This window comes from Macaca thibetana, chromosome 2 (genome assembly GCF_024542745.1).
Source record: "Macaca thibetana thibetana isolate TM-01 chromosome 2, ASM2454274v1, whole genome shotgun sequence".
Taxonomy (NCBI): domain Eukaryota; kingdom Metazoa; phylum Chordata; class Mammalia; order Primates; family Cercopithecidae; genus Macaca; species Macaca thibetana.
The window spans coordinates 74088471-74113638 of NC_065579.1; the positions used below are offsets into that span (position 1 = coordinate 74088471).

General features: G+C 41.2%; 1 protein-coding gene across 1 annotated transcript in view; it reads right to left on the reverse strand.

Annotated features, from left to right (window-relative positions):
* The window catches only part of SLC7A14 (solute carrier family 7 member 14), a 122993-nt gene extending 99279 nt beyond the window's left edge, over window positions 1–23714 (reverse strand). Inside the window, exon 1 of the mRNA XM_050778264.1 lies at window positions 23517–23714. The gene's annotated coding sequence lies outside the window, so the exon portion shown is untranslated. The remainder of the gene's footprint in view (window positions 1–23516) is intronic.
* Between the last annotated feature and the right edge of the window lie 1454 nt (window positions 23715–25168).

The window sequence follows — 25168 nt, forward strand, 5'->3', positions numbered from 1 at the left end:
AATATCAGAAAAGATATTTCTCTCAATCAGAAGAGCTAATTGATTTCAGAAATATAATGCTACCTGTTTTCCTTAAAGGTATTGTTACTATAAAATAATAATTGACTATCATTATAGAGAAAATTTATTAAGTGGGAGAAAGATCCATAACATCACTTTAACACACTTACTATTGTATTAGTTTGAAAATATTTTTATATAAGAGATGTGACAGTCACAATGTGATTTTTTGTTCAGTTTCTTTTTCTCTGGCAAATTTATTTTCACCCTTGAACACTCATTAGTTTGCATTATTCAAGAAAAAGATGTTGATTAATCCACGTTCTAATTAAATGCCATAGTTTTTCTTTTAAAGTTATTAATTCTGATACTTGGATTAAAAAAAAACCCAATAGACTCAAGTGACATAATACAGTTTACCTGTCACTCTCTTTTCCTCTCCCTCTTTTTCATCTTTCACTTTCTCTTGAATCTGGGAGGTTACACTGCGGTTGGCTTCAGTAAGTGGGACCCCAGTCTCACACAATGTGTAATTAGCAACTAAATAAAACCAAACACTTTCTGTCCACTGGGCTTTCGCAGGAGAGGAGGACTGGATAGGCTTTGCCACCTCTCTAGCCTGGTTGTCTTTACCAAATGTTTTTGGAAGGACACAACATTATTGAATAAAGAAAATCCCATAGCTCTTTTATTTTTGGTAAATTTTTTCTCATCAATAATTTTCTAAAAAATGAGTGACTTAAAGCATAATCCCAGTTAAATTCCCTTTTGAAGCAGACCTGACATTAGCTTTCAGGGGTGGAGAGAAACAGCACAGGAGGTCTATTGCTCAAGTAATTCCATCATTTTAAATTTAAGTTTCTGAAAACCTACCTTCAACAAAAGAAAAATTTCTTTTCTTAAGTTTAGAATTCTGTTAGCAGAGTGGTAAGTGTATTAGTTGTAAATCTTGACACCATAATAAACTGAACTTAAAAGGTAGGGGGAGGAGAGAAAGAAAGAAATGCCAGAGACCTAGAGAATAATATTCAAAGCATATAATGAACAAAAGATTAGTATAAATAATATGTATTTAAAAATTCCTACAGATTTTTAAGAAAAAAAGCAAACAATATGGCAGAAAAAGGGGAATGGTTACGAGCAAGCAATTCACAGAAAAGGAAGTCCATATGGCCAAAAAACACATGAAAAGTCCTCATGAGTCATCAGAGAGATACAGATTAAACCCATTTGAAGCTACTTCAGACTTATTATTTAAGCAGCAATTTTATTTTATTTTATTTTATTTTATTTTATTTATTTATTTATTTTTTTGAGACGGAGTCTCGCTCTGTCACCCAGGCTGGAGTGCAGTGGCCGGATCTCAGCTCACTGCAAGCTCCGCCTCCCGGGTTTACGCCATTCTCCTGCCTCAGCCTCCCCAGTAGCTGGGACTACAGGCGCCCGCCACCTCGCCCGGCTAAGTTTTTGTATTTTTTAGTAGAGACGGGGTTTCACCGTGTCAGCCAGGATGGTCTCGATCTCCTGACCTCGTGATCCGCCCGTCTCGGCCTCCCAAAGTGCTGGGATTACAGGCTTGAGCCACCGCGCCCGGCCTTTAAGCAGCAATTTTAAAGTTTGATAACATTAGGCGCTAGCAAGGATGTGCATAAAAAATAAACATTGCCTATCTATAGACCCCCTCATAATCTGTACGTAGTGGACCAAGATTTTGTTTCATGGAAAACAACAGTGAGAACAAAATGTGGCCCAGCATTTGCAACTCTTCTCAATAACAGAAGAAAATCCTGAGCATAGTTGGACAGTGTTTTTCATTTCCAATGAAAAATTATCTCCAATTAATCTTTGACTTATTTTAATTCAGCCTATGAGTTGCATTGCTGTGGTCACATATATAACCACTTTCACCACGTGTCTGGAACTTACAATAACACATAGCAGAAAAGAAAAGACACCCCTCCTTCCCCACATTAGTACCCTTTCCGGGGTCTTGTAACTCATTCTTCCCCTCACCCTGATTGGGAGCAACCTGCCTCCACTTCTTCCTTCTGACTGTTTCCTCTCCTCATTCTCTGGTTCTAAACTGGTATGACTACTACTTCTGATAATGCATTTTGTGGCCTGAAGTCCCTTCACAGTCTAGGCTCCACCCAGAGCTGTCAGCCCCCTGAGGACATGGCTCATGTTTCAGTCTTTTTCAGGGTTCTATATTGAACCTAGCAAGCTTCTTGCAACAAATATTTTTTAATTGATCCACAGACTCCTCAGCCTGGGTAATTGCTGTGTGTGTACCTTCGTACGAAATATATGTGCAGTTTTCCACTTAAATTGCTTTGGTTGGTGGTGCCTTAAGCCTCAGGTCTATTGGGGTGTCATGAAGAGAGTACTGGATTAGTAGCTACAAGTCCAGACTAATCTGTTGTGGACAAATTGTGTCTTTAGACATATCATTCTACCTTTTGGAGCCTCAGTTTCTTTGTCTACAAAATGAGGCTAGAATATCTGCTCTGCTTACCCCACAGGGTTATGACAAGGATTAAATGAAAAATGCTACATGGAAAAGTGGTAAAAACTTTAAAAGGCTACCCATGGGGTATTGTTGATCATGTGTTGTTTGTAGAACAGGACATGGCCACCGAGTAAACAGACAACCCACAGAGTGGGAGAAAATCTTCACAATCTATACATATGGCAAAGGACTAATATCCAGAATCTGCAACAAACTCAAACAAATTAGCAAGAAAAAAACAAACTATCCCTTCAATAAGTGGACTAAGGACATGAATAGAAAATTCTCAAAAAAAGATATACAAATGGCCAACAGACATACGATAAAATGCTCAACATCATTAATGATCAGGGAAATGCAAATAAAACCACAATGTGATACCACCTCACTCCTGCAAGAATGGCCATAATCAAAAAATAAAAATATAATAGAAGTTGGCATGGATGTGGTGAAAAGGAAACACTTTTACACTGCTGGTAGAAATGTAAACTAGTACAGCCACCATGGAAAACAGTGTGGAGATTCCTTAAAAAAGTAAAAGTAGATCTACCGTTTGATCCAGCAATCCACTACTGGGTATCTACCCAGAGGAAGAAAAGTCATTACAGGAAACAGATACTTGCACACGCATATCTAGAGCAGCACAATTCGCCAATTGCAGAAATGTGGAATCAGCCCAAATACCCATCAATCAACAAGTGGATAAAGAAACTGTGGTATATATATACAGTGGAATACTACTCAACCATAAAGAAGATTGAATTCATGGCATTCGCAGCAAACTGGATGGGATTGGAGACTATTATTCTAAGTGACGTAACTCAGGAATGGAAAATGAAACATCATATGTTCTCACTCATAAGTGAGACCTAAGCTATGGGGATGCAAAGGCATAAAAGTGATTCCATGGACTTGGGGGACTCAGTGAGGGATAAAAGACTACAAATTGGGTTCAGTGTATTTTGCTTGGGTGATGGGTGCAACAAAATCTCATAAATCACCACTAAAGAACTTACTCATGTACTCATACCACCTGTTCCCCCAAAACCTATGGAAATAAAAAATTAAAAAAATATAAATCAGGATAGTAAACCACAGGGGCAGCAATGAGATTTCCCAATGCTTCTGTCATTGTTTAGCTGCAGTCTTGCTACAAGAAATATTATTATTATTATTATTATTCCTTTTTTTTTTTTTTTGAGACAGAGCCTTTCTCTGTCGCCCAGGCTGGAGTTCAGTGGCACGATCTCAGCTCACAGTGACCTCTGCCTCCTGGGTTTAAGCAAGTCTCATGAGTCAGCCTCCTGAGTAGCTGGTATTACAGGCGCACACCACCACACCTGGCTAAGTTTTGTATTTTTACTACAGATGGGATTTTGCCATGTTGGCCAGGCTGGTCTCAAACTTCTGGCCTCAAGTCAACTGACCTCCTGGTCTTCCCAAAGTGCTGGGATTACAGGTGTGCATCACTGTGCTGGGCCAAGAAATATTATTCACCTGTAAAACTCCCATTAATGGTTAATGTGCTGACCAAAGGAACCCTACTGATATTCTACATGGTTTAGATGAAGCTTCTTTTTGGTTGTTTAACTTGAATAATTGCATCTCATTCTCTCTTCTATTAACACCCTTCCATTTAAAAAAAATTCAATATAACATTTGTCACCATGATGCCTTTCTAGGCCTACATCTGCTCTCTCATATCTCACCTTCACCTTCCTCTCCCTCTCTTACTGGTGTGCACCCTGCCCATTTGCAAAGATTTATATTGCTGGGCCTCCTGCTGCAAGAAAGATGCACTCACATCAGTTCAACAAACACTGTTTTTGTTTTTTGAGATGGAGTCTTGTTCTGTCGCCCAGGCTGGAGTGTAATGGTGCAATCTCGGCTCACTGCAACTTCTGCCTCCTGGGTTCAAGCAATTCTTGTGCCTTAGCCTCCCAAGTAGCTGGGATTACAGGCACCAGCCACCATGCCCGGGTAATTTTTGATTTTTAGTAGAGATGGGCTTTCACCATGTTGGTCAGCCTGGTCTCGAACTCCTGATCTCAGGTGATCCACCCACCTCAGCCTCCCAAAGTGCTGGGATTACAGGCGTGAGCCACCGCTCCTGGTCCAACAAACACTGGTCTTAAAGGTTGTGTGTAAAGCAAATTTTTGCAAACACAGTATCCCGTTTTCACATTAAATAATATATGCACCCTCTTCGGTTTTCATCAGCATTTGGTTAGCTTCGATTCATAGTACATTAGATTTAGTATTTACCTCTCCACCACATTCAGCCTTTGATGAGCTGCGAACACACTACTGATAGGGATCCTGGTGATTTCTTTTATTAAATAATGAATCCTTTTCAGTAAATAATTCCATCATTACTATTATGTTCTAGTGATGGATTTTCATATAAGAGCTATGTGTGGGTGTGTAATATTTATATTTTCTCCCCATTTCACTTTTGAGTCACTACCCCTTTAAACCCATGTGTGACAAGTATGGAGCACAGATCCTCTCTCCAGTGTCGTCAGAGCGTCGTGGAGCGGCGGAGTAATAAAGCAGCAGTGAGTGTTACTTAAGCCAGCCCTGACCAGTGGGGAATTGCGTGATAGAAATTATAGGTTCTCACTGGAGAACAGAAAATAATTCTGAATCATTTCCAGAGGCTCTGCAGAAGCACTTCCTGTTGTCAGAGATCTGTTGTGCTGAGGTTAGATTGTAGCTGCTGGTCCCTTGCTTGCCGAGGAGGCATGCAGGGACTAGAACGCACACTCTCCAGTTCTGGAGCTGGAAGAAATAATTGGATCTGACACTCTCATTTCATAGACAAAGAAACTGAAACCCAAAAGATGTGCCCAGGGTCATGCTGCTAGTTAGAGGCAGTAGTCCCAGGACACAGGGGTCTCCCTCCAGTTTACTGATTTGGGTTTTATTTCATGAAGTTTATGTTTTAGCAGTTTATCCTTTTGCAGAGGCAAGGTAGCTTTCTACAGAGCCTCTAGTCTCTGAAGCCAGGCAAATCTGTGTTACAGTCCTTGCCCTACCTGTTACAAGTGTATATTCTTTCTAAGCACTGGTTTCTTCATCTAAAAAAGGAGGATAATGTCCACCTTGTAGGATTGTTGCCGTAATTTGTGTTAATGTATATGAAATGCCTGGTGCATACTAATTAAAAAGCAAAGTGTTGTCAGTACTCTAGGTGATGGGGGTGGACCAACTGCTACCTCTAATTTTAATGTAACTTGCACTTTCTATAGCACTTGTTTGGCAACTAAATCTTCCCTGTCTTTCCTGCTTTGGGCTTTATGTGGATTCAGGCCCTGTAGGCCTATTTTGAGAAGTGAGTGGGTTTTTGTTTTGTTTTGTTTTGTTTTAGGACTTCTAGAAATTCAATAATCTGGTTCTTGCTATGGAAACCTTGATTGTTAGAAGGAAATCTCTAGTCTCTTTAGGCTCTGAAGACCAGGATAAATAGATTCTGTGCTCTGCCCTTACTATTTCAAGGCAACTTCAGTTGTTTCACAAGAAAGAGAACCAAGTTGGCATAGGAGGTGAGACCTACAAGCAGTAAGTAGAAATTCCTGGCCTGGCAGGGGTGGGGTAGAGTAGGGTAGCATAGTAGAGGAGACCCTACCTGGGCTCTTCGCTAACTGAGATGAGCAATGCAAGGAGGTGATGGTTAACTGCAGTAGTAGCTAAGGGAACTAGGAAATAAGTGACTAGTCAGGGTGTAGTCCTCTCCTTGGGAGTGGGGCTGCCATGGTTCTGCTGAGCTGCTGGATTTGAGCAGGCTATAGTTAAATAGAGGCAGTTGCAGATAAAAGGCTGGGGGCTGCATGTGTTCATGTGCATGTGTCCATGGTGGTTATTTTCAAGCTAAGCTAGAACAAGAGTTGTGCAAATTGTCTCCCTCTTTGATACTTTTCCTAGGAACAGGGAGTGACAACAGCTACCTTGATAGGTCTGTAGACAGTGAGGAGCAGAGTTGTCTAAACATCCGGAACCCTGCAGCTTGGTGAAGAAAGGAGTGAAAAAAATGTCAGAGGGAGGCTGAGCTTGACTTCCTCTTCTTGCTGGTGTAGGGTTGAGGGTCACCAGCAGAACAGTGTGGGAAAGAGCTGGCTGGCTGGGCCTTGGTTCCTCCTTGTCCTGTGGATAAACAGATGATCTCAGCTTCTTGTCCTATTGAATGACCCCTTCCCTGCCATTACTAGAAAATGAAGAAACAAGTGGAAAAGGGGAAAAATACTGCACCAGAAGAGTAATGGAAAAAAGCAAGAAATGAAGGTAGAAAAATAAAGTGAGGAAAGTTGCCCTTAGGAGCTTTGGCATTTTGTGGAGTGGTTCCTACTGGAATTGGATTGAATTGAATATGATTCATGTAATGCATCTTTAAATTAATAATATGCTGCTGATATTATAAATTTTCCAGCCTGAAGGAGCCATGGCAATCATCTATGGTTGCGCTTCTGTTTTGCAGAAGAGGAATTTCAGGCCCAGAGAAGCAAAGGGACCTGTGTGAGGTGAGGCTAACACAGTGAGGGAGGGCTGTGCTGAAACCACCGCCCAGCTCCACCCCTCTGGGTGCTTGCTTCCTCGACATTGTTTTGTTTCCAAGCATGCAAAGCTCATCTGGTTTTTCTTCCTCTCTGTACCTCTGCTCGTTTCTGCCAACCCTTTTACCGGAAGTGGAGGAGTCCTTCCAGCTGAGAATAAAAGGGGGGGCGATTGGAGTCAGGTGAAGAACTAAGGAGAGGAGAGGCCATCTTTCTCCTTAGTGTTTGAAGCTGGAGCTAAGTTCTCAAACAAGATTTCAGTGACATCGTTAAACATTAGCCAACAAATAGCAAAAATGGACCCTGATTCTACAGCAAAGAAATGTTCTTTTTCTTGCACAATTTTCAGTTCAGTCTCCTGAATTGACTTTCTATTTCCAGCTTCTCTCGTCTGTCTCTTGCTTCTCTCCTGTCGCGTCCATCCCACTCACTGTTGTCAGAACCTTCCATCACTGTCCCGGTCACAACCACCTTTGGTGGCTCCCACTGCCTGTGGCTTAAAGTCTAGTCTCCTTACTTCAGCAGTCAAGGTCTGGGAGAGACGAGTTTCACTCATCCTATAGCCACCGAGCTTGTCATAAAAGGCTTCTCTAAAAAACTGCAAGAAGCGGAGCCCAAAACAAATTCTGGTGAGGATCACCTTATAGTTCAGTTAAAAAAAAAAAAAAAAAGAAACAAAATAAACCCCAAAGCCAAGACTTTTGCTTTAACATTTAAAGAAAGGTGAAATAGACCACCCTGAGAGATATGATGCAGTCATGCTACAAGTTACACCTTAAAAATTCATTGACAACTGATATGATCCTACTTTTAAACTTAGAAATTGGCCCTTGCATTCAAGCTGAGATTTCAAGCTGAGATGAAGCTGGTAAATTTATTTTATTTTCTAATGACTGATCTCCTCTTGATTTTTTGGTTTGTTTTTGGTCTTATGCTAGGAAAGGCTTGATGTTCTTTGCCTAAAGAGGGGAAAATCACCTTAAAAGTCCAAATAGTAGGCCAGACGCAGTGGCTCATGCCAGCACGTTGGAAGGCCAAGGCAGATGACTGCTTGAGCCTAAGAGTTCGAGATCAGCCTAGGCAACATGGCAAAACCCTGTCTTTACAAAAACAAAAAACAAAAATACCCCACAAAAATTAGCCAGGTGTGGTGGCGCATGCCTGTAGTTCCAGCTACTCCGGAGGTGGGAGGATCAGTTGAGCCCCGCTAGGTCAAGGTTGCAGTAAGCCATAATTACAGCACTGTACTTGAGCCTGGGCAACAGAGTGAGGCACGGTCTAAAAAAAAAAAAAAAAAAAAAAAAAAAAAAAAAAAAAAAAAAAAAAAAAAAGAGAGAGTCCAAACTCGGCCTCTAGGCTTGGTGTGGTTGGGATCCATTAGTTAATGGCTTAATGATGATATCTCTGGTAAGTGATTTCTGAAAACTGGAAACAAATAGAATGATTCAAAACTGAGAAAGAGGCAACTATTTGTTTATCTGTACTTCTCACTCCCAAGCCCGGACACTGGTAAAGTCTTTCATTGTGGGGAATGAGATGCATTTTCACTTTGTACTGCTCAGCAGATGCCCCCAGGCCTTCTATCCTAACTTTCCCTAGGATAAAAAGTATCTAAAAATGAATGTAATTTCTTTTCTCTTTTTCCCATGCTTTTTCTCCAACCCCCACCCCCAACAATAGCTTTAGGAGTACAAGTGGTTTTGGTTACATGGATAAATTGTGTAGTGGTGAGGTCTGGGCTTTTAGTGCACCCATCACCCAAATAGTGTGCATTGTACCCCCAGGTGATTTTTTTATTCCTCACCCCTTCTTTTATTGTTGACTTAATTTTCTTTTTCATTCTCTCACTCAACATTTCCTTAATATACTCCAGTCCATCATCCAGATTAAACTTTAGTACTCTCTAAAACTAAACAAAATGGCCTTTCAAATTACTTGCCTTCCTTTCAAAACCCCCATTCTGTTTTGCTTAATAAATATCCCTTCTGCCATCAGTTCTCCCATTACAGCTTATTAGTCTCTCTGTGCTATGCCTGTGCTCTTGCTTTGGGATAATCAAACAATCTGAGCCTTCACTGAAAGAAATGAGTTCCTGGCACATGTAGATACATCTTGAACTTCTAGAATATTAATTTAAATCTAGAGATGTAGTGTGTATTGCTGATAGTTTAGGGTAAATCTGTCTTTCACAAACCACTCACAGGAGCCTTGAGGATCTAGGCCTTTGTTTTTGTAAGCAGTAAGTTATATTATGTTGGCCATTAGGGCCTGTAATTGTGTTTCCTTGTGACAGTTACATGAGACAATTCAAATCACTTCACTGATGAAGAAAACGAAACCAAAACAACAAATCTTGAACATAATCTTCCACATACCTGAGTCAATTGGGACTTCATATTGTTTTTATTTTAGCAACAATATTGTTTTTATTTTAGCAACTATACTCAAGACAATGGTTCCTATCTTTGTTAATGCTTCCTGGTCTGGTTTTCTCCCATTATAGCTTCAGTTTTTAGTATATTTGTTGAATGATTTAATGAATAACTAGATGAATAAAAAGGTATTATTTCTTTCTTAGATGTAGTGACAGTCCTAGAAAAAGTAAGACTTGGCCGGGCGCTGTGGCTCACGCCTGTAATCCCAGCACTTTGGGAGGCTGAAGTGGGTGGATCACAAGGTCATGGGTTCGAGATCAGCCTGGCCAATATAGTGAAACCCCATCTCTACCAAAAACACAAAAAACTAGCTGATCATGGTGGTGCATGCCTGTAGTCCCAGCAACTCGGGAGGCTGAGGCAGGAGAATCTCTTGAACTTGGGAGGTGGAGGTTGCAGTGAGCTGAGATTGTGCCACTGCACTTCAGCCTGGGCAATAGAGGGAGACTCTGTCACAAAAAAAAAAAAAAAAAAAAAAAAAAGAAAAGAAAAAAAAAAGAAAAGGAAGAAAGAAAGAAAGAAAGAGAAAGAAAGAAAGAAACAAAGAAAGAAAAAGTAGGACTTGTCCAAAGTCCCATACCAAATCTTTGAACTCCTGGACCTAATTCTCTGCTAAGGCAATGAAGATAGACCTGCAAAGTAACTCTCTTATTATCCATGCACTTGTATAAGATCCATTAGGATTGATCAGCTTCTGAGAGAATTTTTAAATTGCAGATGGGCTGTATAGATGGTGAGGATCATGGTGTCAGATGGCATGGTCTTTGAATCTTGACTCTAACCTTCACTGGCTGTGAGAACTTGGGCAAGTCATTCAAATTTTATAATCCTCATCTGTAAAATGAGGATAATAATATCGACTTGATATGATTAAATGAGTAAATGTGATTGCTACTATTATTGTAAGTATTATATTATAGTTGTCTAATTATTCTTGACTTTAAGAAGAGCACTCAATAAGTTGCTATATTGGAATCATATGTGTAAAGAGATGATATCATAGTACTCAAATGACAAGTTTTCTCTAGATTCTTAATGTGTTGTAATGGTATCAGAATATTTATTTATAACTGTAGGTTGAAATAGACTTGGGGGCAGAAAGGAAGAACAGAGGCTATTCACTAAGACAGTATTGAAACAAGGAATTCTTGTTTCTGTTTTGATAGTTAAATTCTCTACTGGCATATTTCAGTTGTCTATATTAGGAATTTATTTCTGGCACGACAGTCTCTACTCATTCAGATATTTTCTTCCTCTGCATTGTGATGCTCGAATAGAAAGTGTGTCAAAAGTCTTTGTGACTAGGACAGAATCTAAAACGAATCCCAAACTGTCTGTGTAGTTTGTTCCTACTCAGTATCAAGATAACCAGTCAGCTCCAGGGGAAAATAAAAATAGTCAAAATGGTTGTTTGGCCTCTTTTAGAGGTAGCAATGTTGCATGATTTAAAAAAAAAACCTCTTGGGAGTCTATTCCTTCAGCGTTTTGTAGATGAGTCATAGTCGCCACATGACTGTTTTCTGTAGTGAGAGTGACTAACAGATTCAGTTTCAAATGTCAGGGTCCACACATGGAGATTACTGACAAGGATAAACCAGACTCAGGTGCACTCAGAGCAAGGCAAGATCATAGTGCCCTCTGAAATGACACAAACAGAATTAGCACAAAATACAAGAGATGTGTCCCTTACAGAAATAACCCAAGCACTCGGATGGTTTATTTATTATTGGTGGTTAATCAGTGGCATCTACCGGAACTCTCTAAAGGAGACCAATAAAAGATCATCACTAATGTAAGATTCAAGTGCCATGCCATCTGAGACCGTGATTCTCACCATCTGTACAGCTCATCCACAATTAAACAACTTTCTCAGAAGCAGACTAATCGTAATGGATCTTATACAAGTACATGAATAATAAGAATGATTTTGCAGGTTTATCTTCATTGCCTTAGCAGAGAATTAGGCCCAGGAGTTCAAAGATTTGGTAAGGGGCTTTGGACAAGATGCCACTGACATAAGTAAGATAGGGTTTGAGTTGAGTATTATAACATGTCTAGAATATTACCCTAAGGAAGATGGGGACTGCATAGAGACTAGATAAATCCATCTTTTACCAAAATAATTTGCCAGTTTCTTCACCACTAGGGAAACAGAGAGAACAAGACCCTTTTTTTGAAGAACACAACTATTCTAGTAACCTGAAAAGTGTTCTTAGGTGGAGTTTGAAAGAATTCTCTTGCCTCTGTTGCAGCCTGGATGGCACATTTCATGAGACTGTCTGTCCAACTCCGTTAATCCTGATGTTGTGCCCACAGGTTATCTTTGACCACTCATTTGGTTTTCTCATGATCCCACTATTAGGAAGGAAATAGCCTGGGCCACACTTAGAAGCATCTTCTATTGTGTGTGGCTAGATTGGCATCTAGCTAACAAATCCGTCTCTTGGGACCTGGGGAGCATGGCTAGATTCTTCAGAGCTGGATCACTCTTGATAAAACGGATACAATTAAGTTTCTGTACCGAATTAGCCCGATCAGCCTGTGAGACAATCGTGACCCTACAAAGCCCTACCTGAGAAGCTAGCTCTGGGGTTTCTTTCCCCTCTTACTTGCTTCTCTTTTCAATATAATCTTTACTGAAATACCATCTGGTTTTGTCTTAAAATGATTCCTGAGAAGTTACATATAAATGGAAAATTTTAGTTCAATTGATTTAAAAAAGTCTTTTATCAATGTGATCTTTGTCTATACTAATGAAATGCATCGTGGTGATCAATCCAGGCAAAATACCCTGCCCCTGAAGCAGAAATGGTTTGGGAGTTGTCTTTTTTCACTGTCTTGGCCACTCCCAATCTTGCTTAAATCCATCTAATTGCCCAATTGCCTGGTCTGTGGGATTATGAATCTAATATCCTGCCACTTACAGTAAACTCTGGGTGAACTTTGCCTCATTCTCAAATGATAGGAGCCATGGACTCTGCCCTCTTTCTTCCTGAGCACACTGTTTTCTACGGTGATCACTACCTGAGTGGTGGCATTGATCATAAATATCTTCTAGACCAGAAAGTATGTCAAACTCTGCCCTAACCAGCCTCTTAATGTGATAGATGGACCAATACAGCATGAAGGATAACAAGTTGTGGGCATTCTAGACAAGGTCCTGGAATGAGCCTCAGAGCACACGCAATCAGTCATTTCTATCCATCCTGTGGGGTTGTTCAAGGAGTGAGGGAGCCTGAGAGTGGGAAATGCCATGTTATTTATCCTTGGGAAATAGCAGTATTAGTGTGAAGGGCAAAGCACTGGACTGGGAGTCAGGGAATCTAGTCACCATACTGCTTTTAACTGAGCAAACCTGGGCAACTGGCTTCACCTCTCTGGATCTCAGTTTCTATTCTCATCAACTGAATGGATTAGCTTAGATGATTTCTATTAAATGCTTATTGAATGAAGCGTGGAGGAAAAGTGGCTAGAGAGAAAGGGAAGTAAGAAATAACTGATCTCAGAAACCTAAATATACAGAGACTAGATTAACTTGGCTATAAGGTGAAATTTAAGACCATAAGCCTGGATAAATTATTAGGAGCATGTAGATGAGGGAAAAATTCAACCATCTTACGAAGAGGGCTGAAACTCTGGGGTCTGAAATCCTATCTCTTATATGCTCTGTGTGCAGGCGTCTTCATCTTTCTGAAGCCTCCCTCGTCTAGAAAATAGAGAGACTGTGATAATTTATATGCAAGCATGAACAGCATATTATTTACAGAACCACCAGAGATTAAGATGCCTTCTGTTCAGGCTGTGACTCCATAATCTCTGGCAGTTTGAAATGAGGCAGGGGAGGATGTGTGTGGCAGGCAAAGGATGTCATGCTCATGTGTTGGTGTACTGTCTGTCTGTGTTTCTGAAGAGTGCTCTCATGTAGAAGCAGCTCAGGGTCTTATCTATCACCTGCTTGTAACAAAGGAACAATGGTATAGCTTCACAGTGAACAATGGAAAACTTGAGCTTCGTGAATATTTAATAGTCACTTTGTGTGTTACATTGGGTTATGCTCAAATGATGGCTAAAATTCCCGAATGCAGCACAGAGCAGGAAAAAACTGAGAACTGAGAGGAGGAACTAGGCTCTAGCTCTTATACTGCCATAAATTTGCTAGCTGACTTTGGGCAAGTCATTCAACATCTCTGGGTTTTAACTACTTCAACTATAAAACATAGGGAAAAGAGAACACTAGGGTGATTTCTGAGATTTCTTCTAGTTGTAAGATTGGACTCCATGAGCCCTGAATTCAAATGACATTCCTAAGATACTCATAAAAATCCTGTTCAAAGGATAAGCCCCTGGCGGAATAAATACATCCACCTGTCTGTATTCAAGTTTCTTCAGTCCTTCCAATATGACCTCCCACCAGCCAGGTAAGCACATCAGCCTTCACGTGTATCATTTCTGTTCACACCTTCAGCATTTGCTTATGCTGGTCGCATTTCTGCAATAGCTTTCTCTCTCATTTATCAGTCTGAAAAAATATTATATGCCATTCAAGATACTGTTCAATTATAATTTCCTCTGCGGAAGTGAATTGTTTCCTGGTGGTCTCTCCTTGGAGGCTCCCTCATAATATGTTACAGCATGTATCATGTTGCATACATAATTAATGGGGATGACATCTGTGGAACTTTCAGATTACTGGTGACTTGAAGCAGGGATTATGTCTCATACCCAGTGCCTAGCTAGGCCAATGCTTGTCATAAAACAAGTGCATATTACAATGTTTCTTCAATAAATTGCAAAGATAGTGGTTTTAGAATCATGATTTGCTGATTTTACATCCCTAAATGCCATCCTTTAGGCCAGCCCTCACATTATAGGCATAGTAACCTGCTGGGAATCCTTGCCCCTGCAGAGGTTGGAGGAGGCTTTTTGTGGAGGCTTCTGAGGGCTAATTTTAAAATCACTGATCTCTGACCCCATTGTTTTGTTTACTGGTGAACTTACTGGAAGTCTGGTCATGCTTCTGAACTACAACTATTACAGATCTCACATGAGCATGGCAGGATTTCATCTGTGGGAGGAGATGAAAAGTAAACTCTCTCTGTCAGTATCAATTGGAGAATTAGGGACCAGGAACAGCACATTACTCTGAGCAATATTTTTCAGTGGGGGTGTAGTGCTATTGGCATTTTGGGTAGGACATTTTTTATGCTGCAGGATTGTTCTGTCTAGTGCAGGATATTTAACATTCTAGATCCCAGTCCACTAAAAGCCAGTAGTAACACCCCTCTCCTCCAGTGTCTGTGCCAATACAAAATACCCCTTATTGAGGTCACATTGCCCCAGGTTGAGGATCATTAATTTAGAAGAAACCAGGAGGCTTCTCCTATTATAAGTGTCATTTTCTAGATTTACAAATTTAGATCCAAGTTCTTCTTAACCTTAAAGACATTGATTTAGCTGTTAACCCTGGTTCAGAATTGGGTATCAACAACTTGAGAGTAATTTCTGACTGGGAAAGACTGAAAGGGTGGCAAATCCATCTCTTTCCTTTGGACACTGTATGGTTAACAAGGAGCTTCAGTGAATGCCATCTCATTGACCCAATTTGTAATGTGAGGGGCAAGATCTATTACCCCTATTTTAAAGGTAAGGAAGTTCAGCCTTGAAGCAGTGAATGGTGCTGGCCCAAGTGTCACAGGTAGTACATTTCAAAGCTGAGTCTGGAAACCAGATCTTCTGACTCCTAGGCCATCCCCCTCCCCACAGAGTAGCTAGAAAACCACAGAGGAAGAAGTAGAGTTATGCATTCTGTAATTGGCCTTGGTGTTGATGGGATATGCAGCTAGTTTAACAAGCCAGAAACTAGAGCTAAAGAAGAAACATATTTGACTACAGTCAGAGCATTCTCAGCTGGCTAGATATACCATATTAAGAGCTAAATGCCCATTTGTATATTCAATACATTGAAATCCACAGTGAAATAGATGGGTACTGTGGTGTACTGTATTTATGACTAATTTGTTAATATAGGATTAATGAGAAGAAAAGGATTTTCGCAACATGATTTTGAAAGCTTTAGTCTTAGCCTTGACCCAAGCCTACCTGCAGGAAATGACTCTCTGGGAGCTCTCCCTCTCTACCATAAAAGCTGTCTGGATTGTTACACTGAGTCAAAAACCTAAAGGCAGAAGCTAGAAGACTCTACTGAATAGTGAAGATATGGGGCTGACTTTTATAGCATTAGAAGGTGCTGGATTGATCCTGCATCAACATCCATCTATTTCTGGTGGTGTGGCTAGTCACACATTCTGGGAAGAGGCAGCAGAGTGGTCCTCACCAAATGCAACTGCCTGCAGAGCACCAATATTCAATGCTGAACCATGTAAACAATTGGTCAATGACATCAATTGCAAAAGCACAAGAGCCATCTTACAGAAAGACAATGTGGATTCCCATACACAGGCCTGGAGTTCTATTCACCCTCTTGATTGCTCTTCTAGTAAAAAGTGGAGGTAAAATAGAAATTCTCCAGAGAATTGGCTGGTGTGTCCAGTCACTATAAATGGCACACATCAGCTATCTGTCTGTCAGATTTGTGGTTTTTATAGAGGCGGTATAGCATGGTAGCACAAACTTGTTACCTGTGTGAATTTGGGCAGGTAATTTAATTACTTTAGTATCCAGGTTTCTCATCTGTAAAATGGCAATGATAACATTACCAACCTTATAAGGTCATAGTAATTGTATAAGTATTAGCTATCATTATCGTTATTGTTACTAGGTAAAGTACTAGCATGAAATTCAGAGCTTCTGATAAGTAATGATGTAAAAATAAGAATCTTGGTTTATGTTCAGTTCTTTGGGCTTAAGGAGGCAAATAATGGATTATTCAAGCTCTTGGCCCTATTTCCTTGAACCATAGAATGTTATGACTTGCAGGATGTTGTACACTATTTAATCCAAATATCTTCTTTTAGGGATGAAGATTAAAAAGATAAGAAGAGTTAAATCCTTGCCTAAGTTCTTGCAACATGGATGATGCTGAGGTTTTGAATCTTTTCCTCTAGCTCATAGTTCCACCCCTGAAATTTCTACCTGCTGACTGTCCTTGACCAGTAGTTCTTTCACCTGGCGGTACAAAGGGAAATAATCTGAAATCCAAACACATACTCTTTCCTACTCCCTGAATCTTTGATAAAAGATAAACCTGAATCTTTGATAAACTCATCGACTGAACAAGTTTTCATGACTAATGAAATGATGCATGATGTTAAAAAATGCAAAAGAGTGCATTCTATAATTGGCTGAGAGAGAGGAGACTCAAGTCATATTCCTCTGACATTAACTTAACAGGTGAGTGTTCCTGGGATCAATTTCTCTCTAAAGTGAGAGTTCAGTTATGTGATTGTTATAAAATATTGGCATAATAATATGTTGTATAATCTCTAACAAACAGTTAAGCCTTTCCATTTGTGAAGACCCTTTTGTCATCAGAATGTTTAAACACCTGGGTGGAATTGTTTTTTATTTACTGATTATTTTTAAAACATGGAAAAATTTTTTAAAAATGAAGAGACAATGAGAACCAGCTTGATTATTCGTTGTTCATCGGGTTGGAATATTTTGCCTTTGGCAAATAAGAATCAGTTAATTCTAGGCATTTGCTTATTGACTTGCTAGAATAGAATGAGCTGTTTTTCTTTCATTTTTGTCAGTAATAACCAGTTAAAACTCTTAAAGGGAAGCCTTATTATTCCTGAAAAAGGATAATATTCTGTAAACCATCAGACTGTGATGTTCTCCTCTAATTAATATATGTGCTTTCATTCTAAGCTAAGCTTCTTCTTAATTTAGGAACAATAGCAATTGCCTGCTGCTATTGTGAAGGCCAGCCAAATACTTTCTGAAGGAAATGACAAGTATCCCTTCAAGATAAAAGCGGAAAAGAACACATAACTCCATTTAAGCTTTGAGTTTCTGAAGTTGCCTCATCACAGTGAAATGCAAGGCCTTTGGGCTGATGTATGCTTTGTTTTCTGGGTGAAGCAGCAAGACACAATTCTCAGGAGTAGTCTCTTTTGGCCATCACTATTTATGCCCTGAGAAGGGCTAGAAGGGTGGTTATTAGGGTAAAATTTGATATACTGTGTTTGCCTCCTGTTTTATTTGCTAAAGGAAAATGCCATAGGGGATACTGAATTCTAGGTAGAGAGGGTTGGCTAGATGAGTGTATGGCATGAATTAACCTGGAACAATGGTCTGAATTCAACAAATATTTATTGATCATCCACGTGTTCCAAACATCCTTGACCACAGCATTTTCATGTCAATATAGGACATTCTTCAACTATGTTATTGATTAAATGGATGATTGTATGCTAGAAGGATTGGTTTCAAAGCTACACTGTCAGTTCTCTTTATCTCTTGGGATATACAATTAGAGAAATCCTTTAAGCTACAGACAGAGAAAAACTCTTTTCAGCTCCAAGGTTATGGCATTTTCCCCTTTCCAAAATCCAGGCCCTTCCAAGAGGTAAACAAGTCCAATGAAATGAATAAATCATGACATCCAGCAAAATATGTTTATTGTTAAAGCTAGCACCATTTACTAGAAGCCAGAGTTGATAACTTCGCTTATTTTTCCCTCAGTAATATAGTCCCATATGCAACAAAGGCTTGAGGACAGCATGCTTGACCAGAAACAGTGGCTAAGTGTACGTCTCAACTATTTACCTGAGAGAGCATCTTACAAGGTAGTATCTATACCTTCGTCAACTCTTAACAAAGGTAAACTAGATCTCTGGAACTGGAGATAAAATCTCATGCCCTTGGTCATACTCAGCTTGATTCTCAGGTGCTTCATTAATGAATGAATGAATAAATAAAGTGACTTTGTTGAGTTTTCAAGATGATAACAACCTAATAAATGCAGTGAAGAATCATCTGATGGAATAGCTTCATTTCCAGGCTTATTTTCTACAATATCTGAGCACTGTGTTAATCTTTGTGTTATAAGAGAAAAATATTTAAGTATCAAAATGGTGAGCCATTATAGAAGGTGTGGCTGCATCTGAAAAGCACTTTTACTTGAAGCATAAATAGCATACACAGATCAAAGTGCAGGAGTAGATCATAGATGCTAGGTTTGGGAATAAATGTTAGCCAGATGCATAAGGTTCTCCTAATGACCCCAACAGATTTCAACTTAGAGAATGAATAAAGACTCGTTATTTAAGGTTAGAATCCCTAATGCAAACTCAATAATTCAGTCAAGTTAATGACTTTCACTTTTATTTTGGTTTAATCAATGCATGAAATAGAATTATTCTTGTTCAATTGATCTATGAAAATGGATAGAAGCTCATTTCAATTTGTAAATAGTAAGAATATATTTTAAAAATTATCCCTCTCATCCACTCACACTGAGGAATATCCATAATCCTTGTATTTTGTTATTTCTGAAGCCCTATTACCTGATGGGATCATTATTGATTATTACTTAAAAACTATTAGTTGAAAGGTAAAAGCTGTTCCAAACAACTTAGACTTCCTAGTTATTTTTTTTTTTAAATCCTGAGAAGAAAATGTTCAGGACCAAATAAACTAAACCACAAGGAATGCACAGTATTTCAATTAATAGAATCTAACAAACCAGAAATTTCAATAACTAATTTTTTTCTTCACCGTTCTACTTTTCAGTGAAATAAATGACAACAAAGGCAAAAATACAGTCATATCAGGATTAAAACCATTCAGAAATGCATTCAGCCTGAACTACCCTATTTGTACATTGTCTGTACCATATCTGTATAAAATAATAAACCATTGCAGATTCAATCATGCTCCTTACAAAGTACTTTCACATGCCTACACTTTGAGTTTCACAATAGTCCTTTGAGGTAGTTATGGCAATTCTCATCAACATCTTACCGATGGAGAAATGGAGCTCTAGAGGGCCTCATAATGTCACCAAGTAGTAAGTGGCACCTATACTACTGACTCCAAGTCTTATATTCTTTGCATGTCTACCATACTATGATTACTAAGACAAGATAAACACACACACATGTTATTACATATCCACATTATCTATAAACTTGGATTTTGAATTGGAACTTTTAGGTTATATCTAAGTCAAAATTCAGGAAACCAGCAAACCTCACTCATGGAATATTTTACTTTATAATAACATAGAATTCATATGAAGCAAACTCAAGAGGCTACCAGCTCCTTAAGTAAGATATGCACACTCCTTCATAGCCTAATTGTCTTAGGTATCTTTGGGCTGTTGGTGATGTATTAGGCATAAGTGGCTTTTTCTGCCTTTCTTGGCAGAAGCTTCAAGGAAGAGTAGGTCCTTACTTCTTCCCAGTTCCTAGTTCTTCGTTGCTGTGAGGGTATGTTTAGTACTGTCTAAAGCAGCATTATTCAACACAACTTTCTTAAATGGTAAAAATTTTCTGATGTCTGCCCTGTCCAATATAGTAATCATTAGCCATATAGAGTTATTGAGCACTTGAAATATGACTAGAGTGACTGGGGGACTAAATTTTTAATTTTTAAAAGTTTAATTAAAATTTAAATATAAATAGCTACATGTGGCTAGCATACCATGTTGGACAGAGTAGTTCTAGACAGTTTAAGGTTCTGGTTCACAGGGCCCAGAGCACCTCAACAATAGCATTCTTGACAGATCACCTAGTGGAGGTACAAAAGAAGTTATGTATTTAATCACAAATTATACCTTAATTGACTCTAGAGAAGATTTGAAGCAGAATGTTGGCATTATCAATAAGGAGGCATATGGGAATTTTAAAATAAGGAATAACAAATGGGGAGAATATGTTTGGTAAATATTAAGAGATGAGAGAGCAAAACAGTGCCATTTGAATTGAATTCGAATTTCTAAATGCTAAGTTTTGGAGCAGGATGGAACTATCAATTAAATACAAAAATCCGATTAATGAAGATGAGATTTCACTATGAGCTGGAAAGAGAAGAAAGAGGAAATGAACAGAATATCAGGTTTCAATGTATGTTAGAGTGAACTAGAACTCTAAGAACATCTTTAATTGAGATACCTACTTGACAGAATTGTGATAATTCAGTAAAATGATTGATGAAGAAACTACGCATAGTGCCTCACATGTGATAAGCATTTCATAGATATCAACACTTATAATGCTCTTTTTAAATAAAAATCCTTAGGTCTTATTAGGGCCTTTTCCAAGTCCCTGTGAGAACATGGGCAGCTGCTTAGGGTAACCAATTTTGGGAAAATTATTTTTTGGAGAATAGGTCATAGAAGAGGAGATATAGACAACATAGAGCAAGTAAAGAAATGCCACACCACCATTCTCATTTCCGCATTGCTGCTGCAGAGAAAACTGTTACTGAGGAAGGTGGGTCATATCTCCCAGGTATGTCGGGTTAGACAACACTGGAATAGTAGGACCAGAGGGGAAAGAGCTGGAAGACAAAGGAGCTGGAAGAAAGGTAAGGGGAATGCTTGTATGTTAAGTGTTTGTATTTTTGGTATGTTCTTTTATATAGTTCACTGATGTTGGACTTTTTGTCAAATATAATCAAAGAAGCAATATGGAAGAGTATTTCAGACACCAGGAAATAGTGGGAAAGGCACTGGGCCTGGAATCAGGTTAACTGGGTTCTAATTTTTCAATCATGTCACTTAGACTAATGACCGTCTTTTGGTTTCCAAGTTTTCTTTCACGTAAAACAATGGTGCTAAATGTTATTCAAAGCTATTCTAGTCCTAAAATTCAATAGTATAATTCTTAATATGAAAGTACATGTGGACTCTAGTTCTCCAGACTTCCTGAAACCCTGCTACTCTTCTAGAAAAGCCTGCTGGTTTAGTTCTCTAACTTGTTTCCATAGTATTGGAGCTGAAGTTGTGTGAACGGTGGTATCTCAAGCGACATGCAAAACCAGTTGGGAGGGTGGGAGTGCATGACAGTGAGTGGGTGAACGGATTAAAGAAAAAAGGGTTGGAAGAGAGGAGAGTGTGTGAAAGAGAAGAGCAGGCCTCCCTTCTTTGTCATTCTCCTGCTATAATCCCCAATAATAGCTATTCAGAGCCAAATACCAAAATGAAGTCATGAAAATGGCTTGGACTTTGAGTTAAATAGAGCTGAGTTTGAATCCAATCTCTGGAATCAAGTTTCCGTTTCCTTCTCTGTGTGAAACTTATGGTTGGCAGCTATTGTGAAGTATAAATGAAATATTATTACCTAGCCGACAGAGGTATTCAGTACAAACCAGGCCTCCCAAAGTTGGCTCAATCCTTTCCCCATCTTATCTGTAATATAAAAGACTAGCTAAAGAAACAAACATACAGGACTGCTTAGCGATCTTTATCTAAAGCATGTAAATAACATGCAGTGGGGAAAGAAGCGTTCTAAGAAGAGGAAAAAGCTATAACCATGAAGCCCCTCCTTTGTGTAGCCTAACAATTCTCTGATTCCTGAAAGCCACAGAAATGTTTATTATCAAAACAGCATCCCTAACTGCCTTTCAACACTTTACCGACAGGAAGACTCACTGCTCAGGTACAGGAAGTAGAACGAGGAAGCTCCCCAAGTTAGCAAAGCTGGATCCTGAAGTGACACCCGCTTCCTGCACTTCCACCCAGGAAAGCCGAGAACCTTTACCCAGGCGGAGTCCCGGGAAAGTAGAAAACCGGGAAAGGCAAAGCCCCTTCTTTATCTGTTTCTCTAGATCGCTTGCTTAGAACCCTTTACATGGTTCTAACGCAGTTTCTGCTTGCAGGGAATGCGGGTTGCGGCGGTATTAGCACCCAGCCTCCGAGAACTTTCAGCACCGCGGACAGCGCCTTTTCCTGCGCTCGGTCGGAGGAGAGCGACCTTACCCAGGCGCTCTCCTAGACCCTGTACCTAGGGGGAGGCAGGTTGTCATTCTACGGCCCTTGGGCAACTCGAGCCAGTGACGTACCCCGACACTCAGGCGGGGATCCCTTCGCCAGAGCCCGTTCCTTTGAGTCTCTCCTCTCAAAACCTCAAGGAAACGAGCTTCACACAGGTGGGGGAATGAGGAGTGCCAGGAACAGACGCGAGCCCCGCTGCTGCCTTCCTGCATCTCTTCCCTGCCTTTGCTTTGCTCACTCTTCAATTGCAATATAAAATACTCATTTGGGGAGCGGGCGGGGTGACACAGGAGAGAGAAGGAGGATGGGGTCTCCTCCCCGGTGGCCACGGAGCCCTAGGCTGACCCTCTTGGATTAGAGGGGAGCTGATGTGTTTTGGAGTGGGGGAAGAGAGGAGACTGAGGAGTGAAGCAGTGCAGGAGAGCTCCCCTTGCTGGGGCTCTGGGCAGGGAGCTCCCCTAGACACCGCTCCCGTCACGTTCTCTTTGCCGCCCCCGGGCGAGTCACCACTCTCCGGGGACAGACGCCCCTCGGGGCGCCACCGGCCTGGTCGGGGAGCGGGGCTCGGCGGGAGTCCCTTTGAGGAGTTTGCTCCCAGGCAAAAGGGCAGACGTTGTTCCCGACCTTCCTTCGGTCTGCGGCTGGAAAAGCGTCTCTGTTTCATGGGCTTGGTCCGAGGTGGAGAACGGAGCTGCCCGTGCGGGGTGCGCGCCAAGGCGGGGGACAGGACGGGCCCGGCGTCTGCCGAGACCCAGGCTGCCCGGACGCCGCTCACGGCTCCCGTTCTGCCTCCCGCTCTGGCGGCGCCGCAGCCGCGCTGGCCCCCGCCCCGCCCGGCAGCTCCCGCGAGTCAGAGCCCAGTGCCCCCAGATTGCGGGCGGTCCGGGCCTCATTCCGGGCCAGAGCCAGAAAGAGCCTGACCCAGCTCCTCCATTCTTCCAGGGAACCCCTTCCCGGAGGGCGCCCTCGGCCTCCGCGCCATATTCTTGGTCCCCCGCTCCCGGTGACTCCGGCTCCCTGGGTCATTCCGGGAGAGGCGGCCATCTCAGTTGCAGGGGTCCCGCTGGGTCGCGGGGGTCGCCGAGGGGGACAAACTGTAGCAAAGGGGGCTGTTCACTCACCCGGTGGGGGCTGGAGGCGACGGGCTGGCTGCCGAGGTTGGTAGCTGGCCGAACTCACTTCCAGCGCGGAGCTGTTTCTCTAGCTGGGATGGGAAGTGGTGGTGGCGGCAAAGGAAGGCAGGAGGCAGCCGCGGCTGCTGAACAGCTCCTCAATTATTCAGATTGCGCCCCCACCCCCGAACCCCTCCCCGCGCCTGCTCGTCCTCCCTCCAGCTCGCCTGTCTCCGCCTCCTTGGAGTCACGTGGGCTGCCCAACCCCTTACATATTGAGCCCAAGCCTGGCACCAGACCCCCTCCCACCTGGCCTGCCGTCCCCCGTCCCCCCAGTCTGCCGGTCACAACTCCTCGCTGGCCTTCTGAGCCTCCAGGTATGACCTCCAGTGTCTTATCTCAGGCTGCGGGGAGGCTGAGGGGGCCGTGTGGGAAAGCAGGGACCAGCAGGACTCTGCAGTGTCTGTGTGTTGGGAAGGCATCTGCCACAGCTCTGCCCCTGCTAGACTGGGGTGTCCAGACCTCCTTCCTGCCCTCTGGAAGCTTCCCTCATCCTCTGCGAAGCCTTCCTTGCTCTTAAACTTCCACATCCCTGAGCCCTACTGGAAAGAAAAAATGAGAGAGATTGATTTCTCCTCTCCTCCTAAAGAAGACAAGACCCACCTCCTTCTCCAAAGCTCAAATTTATCTTTGGGTCCACAACATCTTAGGGGTGCAAAGATCATAGACTTGAGATTTGAAGACACATTAGGATTCCAATCTGTATGACCTTGGAGCATTTAACTTTTTAGCTTTTCTTCTCTCATCTGTGAAATAATCACCTTGCAGGATTGTCATGAGATTGAGAAATCATCATGTTTTTAGAATTGCCTAGCCTAGAGTTGGACACATATTTGGAGCTCAATAAAGGAGAGTTCTTTTTCCCCCACTTCCGTTAAAATAAATTTCACAAAGCAAGAAGGAAGTGATGTGTGCTAATGCAGTGAAAGCATCTTTTTAAACATGGAAGGAGGTATCTGTGAGGTCAGGTTAAACAGGTACCAGTCTAAGTGGAGACGAGAGAGAGAAGGCTTATATTTTGTATTGGCTCCTTTAAGATTAGTGTCCCAGAGCCAAGTTATGTCCCAAAAGGATTGGGACTAGATGAGACCAACCCAGGCATGCTTGGCCACATCACTGAATGAATTATTTAATAAGCATTGAGTAGATTGGAAAGTCATCTACATAAATTCTTGCACTTTGGTCCAAGCCCTCAAAACACATGGGAGGCAAAAAAACATAACTCTCCTACCCTTGGAAATAAATTCACTGATCTTGTGTTTGGGGATAATACTGGCTGATTGACACTCCTTCTCTAGGGTGGAGCAATTCCAATCTAGCTCTATGTTGTGGGTCTGCCACGGGTTCTTCCCAGAAAGTTGCTTGATCAGTGCCAGGACAGTCTTGGTTAAGTCCACCTACCTCAAGTTAATTACTGCCTTCAGTGAGCATCTAAGCCTGATAATATCCCCATATTTTAAGCTTTCAATAGTTCTGCAGGATATATTAGACCTCCTGGGATCACCAAGAAGCTGTAAGACATGGTAGGAAAAGTGTAAAGTTAAAAAATCAGAAATTTGGAAACTTAGTGCAGGCTCTGCCAGCTACTTATCATATGATCT